At 47.7% G+C, this 13,248-nt stretch overlaps 1 pseudogene; it reads right to left on the bottom strand.

The window, feature by feature from the left end:
* Nucleotides 1–1,664: 1,664 nt before the first annotated feature.
* On the bottom strand, nucleotides 1,665–1,792 carry LOC128899528 (U1 spliceosomal RNA; annotated as a pseudogene).
* Nucleotides 1,793–13,248: the final 11,456 nt, after the last annotated feature.

Here is a 13,248-nt window from a genome sequence, read left to right on the forward strand (position 1 = left end):
GAACTGTTGGGGATTCCCTCCCTTCCTCTCCCTGCCCTTGGATAAAAGCATCTCACAGAGGTGGCAAGGCTGTGGCTTGGCTTCTCCCGCAGTTCTCTCCCTCCACACGCACACAGACAGAGAGAGCCCTGCCTCAGTTCTCCAGCGCCAACGCTCCCTCACACCAAAAAGGGATTGCATGAGCATGTCCTTGCTGCACTGGCACAGAGAGAGAGACCTCAGGAGGCTGAGAACATCGCTGGAATAACCCAAATAGTTCTAAGCAAGCGTCCCAGATTCTCGGTTGCCTGTGCTGCAGGAAGCTGGGCACCCCATTTGCAGGCTGCAGGGCCAAGCATCAGGGGTAAGGCACGAGATTTCTGCAGGAGTTTTTAGCCCTCCCTCCTGGCCTGCTACGTTGGTGATTTTGAGCAGCATTCTGTCATGCTCAGGAAATAAACCTGGAGCCCTCCAGTGGCCAAAGCCACGCTGCAAACCTTGCTGGAGGCTAACCAGAGGGAGTCTTCCAAGTTAGCTGACCTAATTTACCTTGGCATGGGCCAAGAAATGGTATATGGAAAGGGCTGGACAGCTGAAGCCAGTGAGATATAGCAGGGCAGGAAGCAGTCAGAGCAGACAGATGTGCAGACTTGTGTGCTCCCACAGATTAAAACCCTGGCACATCTGTCAAATCTGTGATTTGCCCACAGATTACCCCTGGCCACATTTTATCCTCATCACTAGCTGATAAGACATGAATGGAGAGAGGAAGTGGTTTTAAACAGCCATGGGCACTTGTTAGAAATAACCCTGATCCATCTCTTGCTAAGAATTTATGGGGTTGCTGTGGCCAATGTGTAGAACCCAGCACTTAGATGTGTTCAATCTCCTGCCCTTGGACTCTGCCCATCTGTCCAGCCTGGCAAGGTCCCTCTACCATCTAACAGATCAAGACCATCCCTCAGAGCTTCCAGCCACAAGAATGATATACCCAGCAAGGACAGTGGACTGGCACACTTGGACACCAGACCTTCCAGATCATGCTGGGCCTTCTCTCATGAGCCTTGAAAGACAAGCTGAAGGCAGAGACACAAAAAACAAACATAACATTTATAGAATCATAGGATCAGTCAGGGTTGGAAGGGACCAAAAGGATCATCTAGTTCCAACCCCCCTGCCATGGGCAGGGACACCCCACACTAGATCAGCCTGGCCAGAGCCTCATCCAGCCTGGGCTTAAACACCTCCAGGGATGGGGCCTCAACCACCTCCCTGGACAACCCATTCCAGGGCTTCACCACTCTCATGGGGAAGAACTTCCTCCTCACCTCCAGCCTGAATCTCCCCACCTTCAGCTTCATTCCATTCCCCCTAGTCCTATCACTCCCTGAGATCCTGAGAAGTCCCTCCCCAGCCTTCTTGTAGCCCCCTTCAGATACTGGAAGGCCACAATTAGGTCTCCTCGGAGCCTTCTCTTCTCCAGACTGAACAGCCCCAACTCTTTCAGTCTGTCCTCACAGGAGAGGAGCTCCAGCCCTCTGATCATCCTCATGGCCCTTCTCTGGACACCTTCCAGCACCTCCAGATCCCTCTTGTACTAGGGGCTCCAGAACTGGAGGCAGTACTGCAGGTGGGGTCTCACCAGAGCTGAGTAGAGGTGGGGAAAAAATTCAAGGGGAGAGCGTGCTTGCAGTCCCCACTACCACAGATCTGGGGAGATGGCAGGGACCTGCACACCCAGAGTGCAAAGGATTAGCCTTGCCCTGGGAAAATCACCTGCCTGATCATGGTGTCTCCCCTGCCAGGTAAGTATATGAGCTGACCTATTGCCCAGAAACCTCACTAGACTTTAAAAGAAAAAATGTTATTTAACCAAGGGCAAAACATCAGAAAACCCTAGTGAAATGAGGGTTACTGAGTTAAGAAGCCTGGCATGGCTTCTACCCCTCTACTCTGTCCTGGTGAGGCCATACCTGGAAGGTTATGTCCAGTTCTGTGCCACTCAGTTCAAGAAGGACCTTGGGGAACTGCTTGAAAGACTCCAGCACAGAGCCACCTGCTCCAGGTGATCCTGGTCTGGCAGAGGGGTTGGACTTAAATGATCTTTTTGAGGTCCCTTCCAGCCCCTAACATTCTGTGATTCCATAAAATGCCAAACTATAAAGAGTAAGGCTGTCCATTATTTCTCTCCCACCAGATATCTCAGTCCTCAGTTATTTTCCTGATGTATCAACAACCAAGTGTTAATGGTAGGTACTTTCCAAAAGTCCACAGTGCTAAGGACTCTAGAAGCAGTGAGGAAAAGAGAGAGGGTTTTCCTCCTCCAGGTCCATAGCCACAAATGGCATTATGTGTCCAGCAGGTCAAGGGAGGTTCTCCTCCCCCTATACTCTGCCCTAGTGAGGTCCCACCTGCAATACTGCAGCCAGTTCCAGGGTCCCCAGGTCAAGAGAGACAGGGATCTACTTGAGAGAGTCTAACAGAGGGCTACAAGGGTGATGAAGGGACTGGAGCACTGCCTGATGAGGAGAGGCTGAGAGACCTGGGGCTGTTTAGACTGGAGAGGAGAAGACTCAGAGGGGATCAAATCAATGTCTATCAATATCTGAGGGCTGAGGGTCAGGAAGGAAGGGACAGGCTCTGCTCACTTCTGCCCTGTGATAGGACAGGGGGCAAAGGATATAAACTACAGCACAGGAGGTTCCACCTCAACATGAGGAGGAACTTCTTCACTGTGAGGGTCCCAGTGCACTGGAACAGGCTGCCCAGAGAGGTTGTGGAGTCTGCTTCTCTGAAGACTTTCCAGACCCATCTGGCTGCATTCCTGTTTGAGCTCTGCTAGATTCTATGGTCCTGCTCTGGCTGGGAGGGTTGGACTCAAAGATCTCCAGAGGTCCCTTTGCAACCCCTAACATCCTGTGATCCTGTGACAGCTAACCCTTCCAACCTGGAAGGGCTATCTTACCAATAACCCTTAGACAAGGTGGGGGGGGAAAAAAGGTGATATAAAAGATCTTTCAGTCTGCCACACTCAGCAGAATGAAAGGGGAGCCTGCATTTGGAAGAACTCAAGGAAGCATTTGGCCCAGCTTCAGGCACAAGGAGAAGTTCCAACAGGTGAGGAAGAAAATAAAACTATGGAAGACATTTTGAAGGTGACAGAGTGGCACTGCTGGAAAAGTTTCCTGTGGGTGAAAAAGCAGCATAATTGGTGCTGCTTCAGATGTGCTATATCCTGCTTTGAGAGCAAGAAGGCAGTAAGGAGAAAGGAACATCATTTAACCAAGAGAGCAATTAAAGTGTCTTTGAATACCTTAAAATAAACTGGCTCACTGCAAAGTGGAGTTACTCCTGTTCTACAGGGCAACAGCTACTACAACCTGAGACAATAAATCAGTGTTTCAGAAGGAACAGCTTGTTCACCATGCAGGGAGCCAAAGTCATCCACTTTAATGACTGTACTGCACCAGCTCCAGAGACTTCTGGCTGTGTTGATCTCCAGCCCTTGGATGAGCAGAAGCAAGTCCTCGTGTCAGCAGCATGCAAATAACAGTCAGGTAAGGAGGGATGATGAGAGGGAGAAGCAGGCAGAGCAGGCAGGAAATCCAGGTCTGCAGGACCAAGGGAAAAGCAGCATCTGCCTGACCTTGGCTGGGAAGGAAGGTCACATGCATCATAGAATCATCATAGGATTGTCAGGGTTGGAAGGGATCTCAAGGATCAGCCAGTTCCAGCCCCCCTGCCATGGACAGGGACACCTCACACTACAGCAGGTTGCTCACAGCCACATCCAGCCTGGATGAGGCTTCCAGCACCTCCCTGGGCAACCTGTGCCAGTGTCTCACCACCTTCATGGGGAACAACTTCTTCCTAACATCCAATCTGAATCTACCCATTTCTAGTTTTGTTCCATCCCCCCTGGTCCTATCACTCCCTGACACCCTGAAAAGTCTCTCCCCAGCTTTCTTGTAAGCCTAATTAAGATACTGGAAGGCCACAATTAGGTCTCCTCAGCGCCTTCTCTACTCCACACTGAAGAGTCCCAACTCCCTCAGTCTGTCCTCATAGCAGAGCAGCTCCAGCCCTCTGCTCATCCTCGTGGCTCTTATTATCCATCCCATTTGAGGCAGTTTTAGGCTGTGCCTAGGCAAATTTCCCACCCATTGAGTAGAAAAGTGGTAGGAAAATAATGATAAGGTCTAAATAGTCCCAGTGGTCTGATTGCTAACATAAGGTTAGTTGTAGCTGCTGCTGCTGCTGGCTTACTGACCTTGGCTGGGTTATTTTGCTGTGGTTAAGTACTAACAAGCTACTCTTTGCTCTTCTCTCTCTCTCTTACCATGTACAGGGGGAAGGGAGCAGGGAGGGGGAGGCTGTTGGTAGCTTCCTAGTTTTGTTCAGGGAGGTTCTTGTGCTGTTTATAAATTGTACATAAATGTAAATATGGTAGAATAGAATAGAATAGAATAGAATAGAATAGAATAGAATAGAATAGAATAGAGTGTAAAGGGGAAGAATCCCTTCTCTTGCCCTGCTGGCCACACTCCTCTGGCTGCAGCCCAACATCACAATAGGATCACCAAGATCTCAATTGCTGTCTCACAGCAACCAGCCACTTTCTGACACTGAGAAAGCTTCAGCATTTAGATACAGGGAACTCATCAGCTCAGTTTGCTGTCATTCACTGCTTCAATTTGCATCCTTCTAGTCACTGAACTCCTACTGTAACCTGAAGGAAAGATTTTTTAGATGTGCCTAAATGTCTCTTTCCTCCAAATCCATTCCCTCTTCCTAGCAACTGATTTCCAAGGAAGGTGATATTCAGGAATTGCTTCTTACAAGCTGGCAACAGTTTGGGTATCCTCTAGTGGCACCAAAGAGAAATTCAGTCACTAAAACCTGACTCTCTAGTAGAATCATAGAATCAATAAGGTTGGGAAAGACCTCAAAGATCATCAAGTCCAACCTGCCACCCAACACCTCATAACTACTAAACCATGGCACCAAGTGCCACATCCAATCCCTTTTTGAACACCTGCAGGGACAGTGACTCCACCACCTCCCTGGGCAGCACATTCCAATGGCCAATCTCTCCTTCTGTGAAGCATTTCTTTCCAAGATCAAGCCTAAACTTCCCCCTGCACAGCTTGAGACTGTGTCCTCTTGTTCTGGTGCTGGTTGCCTGGGAGAAGAGACCAATCCCCAACTGGCTGCAACCTCCCTTCAGGTAGTTTAAAAACTGCCCAGACAGAACATTTGCACCAGTAGACTAGACCAGACTAGACTAGACTAGACTAGACTAGACAAGAAGAGGAGAGGTTCGGAGAGGAGAGGTTCGAAGAGAAGAGAAGAGAAGAGAAGAGAAGAGAAGAGAAGAGAAGAGAAGAGAAGAGAAGAGAAGAGAAGAGAAGAGAAGAGAAGAGAAGAGAAGAGAAGAGAAGAGAAGAGAAGAGAAGAGAAGAGAAGAGAAGAGAAGAGAAGAGAAGAGAAGAGAAGAGAAGAGAAGAGAAGAGAAGAGAAGAGAAGAGAAGAGAAGAGAAGAGAAGAGAAGAGAATCAACCAGGTTGGAAAAGACCTCAGAGCTCAGGTGGTGGAGTCACCATCACTGGAGGTGTTTAGGAAGAGACTTGATGGGGCACTTGGTGCCGTGGTTTACTTGATTAGATGGTGTTGGGTGACAGGTTGGACTTGATGATCTCTGAAGCCTCTTCCAACCTGGTTAATTCTAGTCTAGTCTAGTCTAGTCTAGTCTCCTGGTGCAAACGTTCTGTCTGGGCAGTTTTTAAACAGCTGTGCCCCTTAAAGGCAGGCTCTGTACACACTGCCTAATGCATGAAAAGCAGCAAATTAAAAAGCAATGACAAAAAAAAGGGTGAGAGGGGGAAAAAAAAACCCCTAGAGAGTGTCCTAGAGGCAGACTCTGGAGGGGTAAGTATTTACAAGTCTGAAATAACGTTGCAGAAGAAAAGGGGTTTAAGAAAACCCCGAATTAAAGGAGCTATTCAGGGATTCTAGCGTTCTCCAGCTCATCTCCGAAGCATGCTGCGCCCCCTCCTGGAGTGCTCTGCTAGTTCCAGGTGGAGCGAAAGGGGATGGAAAAGGATCAGATCTGGGAAATAAGTGAGGAAGTTCAAGAGCTAGAATGTGATAAAAGGATTACACAGGAAGCAATAAGCAGCAGCTGATGTTAGGCCACACCTTGAGCACCGTTTCCAGTTCTGGGCTTCTCAGTTTAAGAAGGACATTGAGACACTTGAACATGTCCAGAGAAGGGCAACGAGGCAGGGAAGGGGTTTGGAGCACAGCCCTGTGAGGAGAGGCTGAGGGAGCTGGGGTTGCTTAGCCTGGAGAAGAGGAGGCTCAGGGGAGACCTTCTTGCTGTCTACAACTACCTGAAGGGAGGTTGTAGGCAGGTGGGGGTTGGTCTCTTCTCCCAAGCAACCAGCACCAGAACAAGAGGACACAGTCTCAAACTGTGCCAGGGGAGGTTTAGGGTGGAGGTGAGGAGAAAGTTCTTGCCAGAAAGAGAGACTGGCCATTGGAATGTGCTGCCCAGGGAGGTGGTGGAGTCACCATCCCTGGAGGTGTTCAAAGAAGGATTGGATGTGGCACTTGGAGCCATGGCTTAGTTGTCAGGAGGTATTAGGTGATAGGTTGGACTTGATGATCTCTGAGGTATTTTCCAACCTGGTTGATTCTATGTGGGTTAGGTCTCTAGAGGAGAAGGAATGGACAAAGGCATCTGGGCTAACTTAGTTCATTCCACAGTAGAGTTAAGATTCTAAGTGGGCTCCAAGTGGGCTCCAAAATCTGGATGCCACAGTGAAGCAGGTGAGCTGGAGGGGAGGTTCAGAATTGCAGCTTCACTACAAACTTGAGCAGGAGTCTCTGGCATTAATTAGAATGGATCACTTGGATCCAGTGATTTGTCATAGAATCAGAGGATGTTATGGGTTGGAAGGGACCTCTGGAGATCATTGAGTCCAACTCCCCTGCCAGAGCATAGAATCTGCCACAGATCACACAGGAATGCATCCAGATGGGTCTGGAAAGTCTCCAGAGAAGGAGACTCCACAACCTCTCTGGGCAGCCTGCTCCAGTGCTCTGGGACCATTACAGGAAAGAAGTTTCTCCTCATGTTGAGGTGGAACCTCCTGTGCTGTAGTTTACATCCATTGCTCCTTGTTCTGTCCCAGGGAACAAGTGAGCAGAGGCTGTCCCTTCCTTCCTGACCCCCAGCCCTCAGATATTGATAGACATTGATCAGAACCCCTCTCAGTCTTCTCTCCAGACTAAACAGCCCCAGGGCCCTCAGGGTCTTTCCATAAGGCAGTGCTCCAGTCCCTTTATCATCAACATTCATTCTGTGCATCTGCACCACAGTTTCTGGCACAGTTAATCAATAGGAGAGATGCTACTCTGCCTCTGATTTCATTTCTCCACATTGTATTCTCCCCTGGGACTCCTAATTCACATCGAGGAAAATCATTATAATGGGCCAATTACCATAGCAAATAGAAGTGCTGTACTCAGAAATTAATGAATTTATACTCCTCACTGCTGCCTTTCATTTTCTCCTGCTGTGTCTTTGATACCTGTGGTATCCATCAATGAAGTTACGATCTCATATTCGATAAGGTCTTTATGGCAGATCATAGAATCATTGAACTGTCAGGGTTGGAATGGACCTCAAGGATGATCCAGTTCCAGACCCCCTGCCATGGGCAGTGTAAGAGTCTAAACTCCTGGTGTGACTCAACAAAAATAAAATCACTTGCTGCTTGCCCAGACAGTACCAATCCTGGATGCAAATCACCTTGCGATTGCTTCCTGATAACACTGGACTGCAGCTGGCCTATAACAATGACCCAAGGACCCAGCCATCACGCCTTCAAGACAGCTATCAGATACCCCCAGGAAGGGAGGGTGATGAGTCAATGGACTCTCCACCTGTCTCCTGATGTGTGATAAGTGGGTAGGCAGGGAGATGGAGAGGAAGGAGGCGGAGGCCCCCCCTCCACTCCATCCAGACCACTGTCCAAACTCACATGAATACACAGAAAGACTTCCTGGGGAACGATATCTGGATACTTATGATTTCCTGGCTCATGAATTCCTGAGGGACAATGCTTGGACACATACCTAAGGACTAAAAACTGTATAAAAGACTTGACCACTACTGGCTCAGAAGGGAAAGAAAACCGCAGAGGAAGAAAACCGCAATGGAGGGAAGAAAAACGCAGAGAGAAAAACGCTGAAGGAGGACCATGCCGCTGAGAAGGAAGGAAGCAGATTGAACCCTCTCTCCATGTCCTCTACTCATGGAGCTGACCCATGCTGCCCAGAGGGACCTCATCTGTTCTCCAGCCAAAGCCTCAGCACCCTTTCTCTACAGACCCAGGCTGCCCAGAGGGATCACATCACATCTCCAGCCAAAGCCTCAGCACAAACCCAGCACCTCATGCAGCACCTCTCCTCCACAGACTCAAACTGTCTTGGGGTGGGTGAGGGGTGTGGTAATATAACTCCTTTCCTCTTCTCTCTCTCTCTTCTCTCTTTCCCTCTCTATCTTCTCGCTCTCCCCTTCTTATTTCCATTTTCTCTATAACTCCTTTCCTCTTCTCTCTCTCTCTTCTCTCTTTCCCTCTCTATCTTCTCGCTCTCCCCTTCTTATTTCCATTTTCTCTATGTAATAAATAGTCTAGCTGTTGATATTTTGGCCTCGTTTGTGCCGATTAATTTCACAGCACGGGAATATTCAAAAGAACTAGTCTCCTTCCCTCTCCGGACCGAGACATTTAATTGGCGTAGTCGGCAGGATTCCCGTGCAGTGAAAGTATCACAGCAAAACTCCTGTATTTCTGAGAACCCCGAGATGTGTGTGTGTGTCTGAGACGTACTCTGAGTACGAAGTGAGTGCGGAGTCCAGATTCGCGTTTTCACTCTCCCGCGAGGGAAGTGGCCGGAGAAGGACGAAGCGAAATTTTCAGAGAGACTGTGTGGGAGTTCTCAAAAGCTTTCTATGTGTGTGCTTTCTCGAGGAAGGTTATCTGGGGTACAAATGTTGAATTTATAGTGTGACCTCCTTGAGAATCCTCTGTACCCTGCTTTAAATGTGTGTGCTTTCCCGGGGAAGATTAACTGGGGTACAAACGTTGATTTTATAGTGTGGCCTCCCCGAGGATTCTCAGTACCCTGTTTTGGTAAACCCAGTTTTGGTGATATTTGTGAAGTGTGTGTTCTCTCAGGGAAACAGAGTGACTCTTCCCTGAGAAACATAGGGTTTCTTGTCCCGGTGTAACAGAAAATTTGAGGTACAAAAGCCGAGAAGCTTTTGCAAGTGTGGGTTCTCTCAGGGAAATCGTGTTACCTCCTTGAGAAGCCCAGATTGGTTGTTTTTTCTTGTGTGTGACCTCTCCTGAAAAATCTATTGTGCATTTTTCCTGGAGAAGATTAGTTTGGAGTAAGCTTTTTAAAAGTGTACGTTTTCCAGGGAAGATTTTGTTGGTACAAACAGTGTTTTTGATCTGACTCCCTGTGAAACTTAGTGCCCTATTAAGAAATGCCTTGTGAAACAAAAGAGATGGCCCGGAGTGAGAGGCTTTTTAACCTTTTAGAAGCTCACGGTGCCCGCCCATCTGTACAGGTACTTGACTGGGCCCGTGAAAATTGGCATAATTTCCAGAGTGTGGCTGATAGAATTGTGGCCCTGCAGAAAGATGCAAGAGCAAAAGCCGGAAAAGGCAAAGGTTTTATTTGTGCGGTTTTAGGCGCTTGTTTAGCTGCTTCAGTGAAGGAGAAAGAGGAATGGCATGAGCGGGACAATACAACTATTTCCTCTTTGCAGGACTTAGTTTCGTCACTACAAAGCCATGTTGCCACTTTGAAAGACGTAGTGGCAGACCTTAAAATTCGATTGGAAAAGGAGAGGAGGCAAAATTCGTATTTGGACTCAAAACAGGGTGTGAATTACCTGGAGTCTGCCCCTGTGTACCCTCGGGCAGAATTGGCAACAGCTAAGGAAGCTGCTGTGCATGTGAGACCTCTCATTAAAACTGAAGTTTTATATGAGGATGGGGAAACTACCCCCACTGTCACAACTAAAGATGCACCTTTCTCCTACACTGTGCTGGCCAAAATTCGTAAAGAATTTGCACGCTGTGCTGTGGAATCTGAGGTGGAATATGTGTGGCGAGTTTCACAAACTGGAGGTGATCAGATTATGTTAACAGAAGCTGAAGCCATGGGCTATTGGGGTGATAATGTTTTTCTAACCACGAAAAACAGGAGTGGACCCTGGAGCCTTACCCAGCGAGCTGCCTATTGGGCAGGGGGGTTTGATCCAAAGGAGAGAGGAGAACCTGTAGTTCTGCGGGGAGGGATGAATCAGATAATGGAGAATGTGCAAAAGGCTGCATGCCTGCAAATGATCTATGAAAGAGAACTAAAACATCATTTTGAATCCCCCCTTTCTCTTCTGGTGGATGCAAACAGAATGACTCCTTTGATCAGGGGTCTCCCTGACTCGCTTAAAATAAGAGGTATCCAGCTCCAAAAGGAAATAGCTAATACCCCACTTTCTTCCAGGACATGGGAAGATTTGGGAAGGGAGTTATTAGATTATGCCAGGCAGTATAATATTCCTGAGGAAAGTAAAAAACCTCAAACTAGAGGCTTGAGACATGTGAAAATGATTCACCCACCAAGCCCCCAGGGCCAGTCGCGCCGTATTCCTAGTAGGCACCTGGCTAGGGGCAGGGAACACTTGAATACCCGGCAATATTGGTGGGGGGTGGGTCAGGAGAAAGGTATCCCAAAAGAAGTGGTTGATGGGGTACCCACGAGGCAATTAGAAATCATTGTGAAATGCTGGCCTGAGCCTAAAAAGAGGGCTGAGGCCACTGCTCCTCTCTTTGTGAAACCATTTGGTGAGGGGAGGGGTATGCCCCCCAGGGCAACTAAGGGCTTCACTTCTCAGTGGTGAGTGGGGGGTGAAGCATGAGTCCGAAGATCACCAAATGAAAATTGTACGTGGCTCGGGACAAAGCTTTTGTTTGTGTTTTTGTTCCTGTTTAACTTGGCTTTGAGGGAACCTGAAACAATCAACGATACTTATAGGCCCATTCAAAGTAATTACGCGAGCTCTTTCAGGGACATCACCTGAGAGAGTGACTGTATGGGAACCTCTGTAAGGGAACCTGGAAATACCAGTTTTGTATGTTTTAAGGTTGTGTTTCTTATTTAAGATCTAATGCTAAATATTACCTGTTATTTAAATTATAATGCTGAAGACTACCTGATGTATTGTCAGAAGGACTTGTCTTGTTACAATATAGAAGACCTCTCAAGTTTTGCATCGCAGAAGACATCTCTTCAAGGACTGTACTTTCCATAGCCCCGCAGACATTCAGATCTGGATGGAAGCTCACTTCAATTCCAAACTGAAGGACTGACGGGGTGGGAGGGGGTATGGGTTTGTTCTCCTGGCTTCCAGGAGGAAGAAGGATGCTTTCACCTTGTGTAATTACCTGTTTTGTTCTATTTTGCTAGTATTGTTAATCTTTCACCTTGTGTAGTGTCCAATATGCAATTTGTGTCTAATGATGGTGTACAACAGATTTGTGCCATTAGCCAACCAAAACTTATGTCGATTGAAAAATTGTTTAAAACTTCTTTCCTTTCCTTTCTTTTCTCTCTTTCTTGCTTTTATCTTTGATTGACGGGGTGGTGTAAGAGTCTAAACTCCTGGTGTGACTCAACAAAAATAAAATCACTTGCTGCTTGCCCAGACAGTACCAATCCTGGATGCAAATCACCTTGCGATTGCTTCCTGATAACACTGGACTGCAGCTGGCCTATAACAATGACCCAAGGACCCAGCCATCACGCCTTCAAGACAGCTATCAGATACCCCCAGGAAGGGAGGGTGATGAGTCAATGGACTCTCCACCTGTCTCCTGATGTGTGATAAGTGGGTAGGCAGGGAGATGGAGAGGAAGGAGGCGGAGGCCCCCCCTCCACTCCATCCAGACCACCGTCCAAACTCACATGAATACACAGAAAGACTTCCTGGGGAACGATATCTGGATACTTATGATTTCCTGGCTCATGAATTCCTGAGGGACAATGCTTGGACACATACCTAAGGACTAAAAACTGTATAAAAGACTTGACCACTACTGGCTCAGAAGGGAAAGAAAACCGCAGAGGAAGAAAACCGCAATGGAGGGAAGAAAAACGCAGAGAGAAAAACGCTGAAGGAGGACCATGCCGCTGAGAAGGAAGGAAGCAGATTGAACCCTCTCTCCATGTCCTCTACTCATGGAGCTGACCCATGCTGCCCAGAGGGACCTCATCTGTTCTCCAGCCAAAGCCTCAGCACCCTTTCTCTACAGACCCAGGCTGCCCAGAGGGATCACATCACATCTCCAGCCAAAGCCTCAGCACAAACCCAGCACCTCATGCAGCACCTCTCCTCCACAGACTCAAACTGTCTTGGGGTGGGTGAGGGGTGTGGTAATATAACTCCTTTCCTCTTCTCTCTCTCTCTTCTCTCTTTCCCTCTCTATCTTCTCGCTCTCCCCTTCTTATTTCCATTTTCTCTATAACTCCTTTCCTCTTCTCTCTCTCTCTTCTCTCTTTCCCTCTCTATCTTCTCGCTCTCCCCTTCTTATTTCCATTTTCTCTATGTAATAAATAGTCTAGCTGTTGATATTTTGGCCTCGTTTGTGCCGATTAATTTCACAGCACGGGAATATTCAAAAGAACTAGTCTCCTTCCCTCTCCGGACCGAGACAGGCAGGGACATCTCACATTCAATCAGGATGCTCAGAGCCACATCCAGCCTGCCCTTCATACTTTCAGGGATGAGGCTTCCACCACCTCCCTGGACAACCTGTTCCAGTGTCTCACCACCCTCATGGGGAAGAATTTCTTCCTAACATCTAACCTAAATCTCCCCTCCTCTAGCTTGGATCCATTCCCCCTAGTGCTATCACTTTCAAACACCCTAAAAAGTCCCTCCCCAGAAGTTCTTTGCATAACTGAGAGGGAGCAGAAAAGCCCAAATGGTGCCATGGTTTAGTTGATTAGATGGTGTTGGGTGATAGGTTGGAGTTGATGATCTCAAAGGTCTTTTCCAACCTGGTTAATTCTATTCTATTCTATTCTATTCTATTCTATTCTATTCTATTCTATTCTATTCTATTCTATTCTATTCTATTCTATTCTATTCTATTCTATTCCATTCCATTCCATTCCATTCCATTC

Source organism: Dryobates pubescens, chromosome Z (genome assembly GCF_014839835.1).
Source record: "Dryobates pubescens isolate bDryPub1 chromosome Z, bDryPub1.pri, whole genome shotgun sequence".
Classification (NCBI taxonomy): Eukaryota; Metazoa; Chordata; class Aves; order Piciformes; family Picidae; genus Dryobates; species Dryobates pubescens.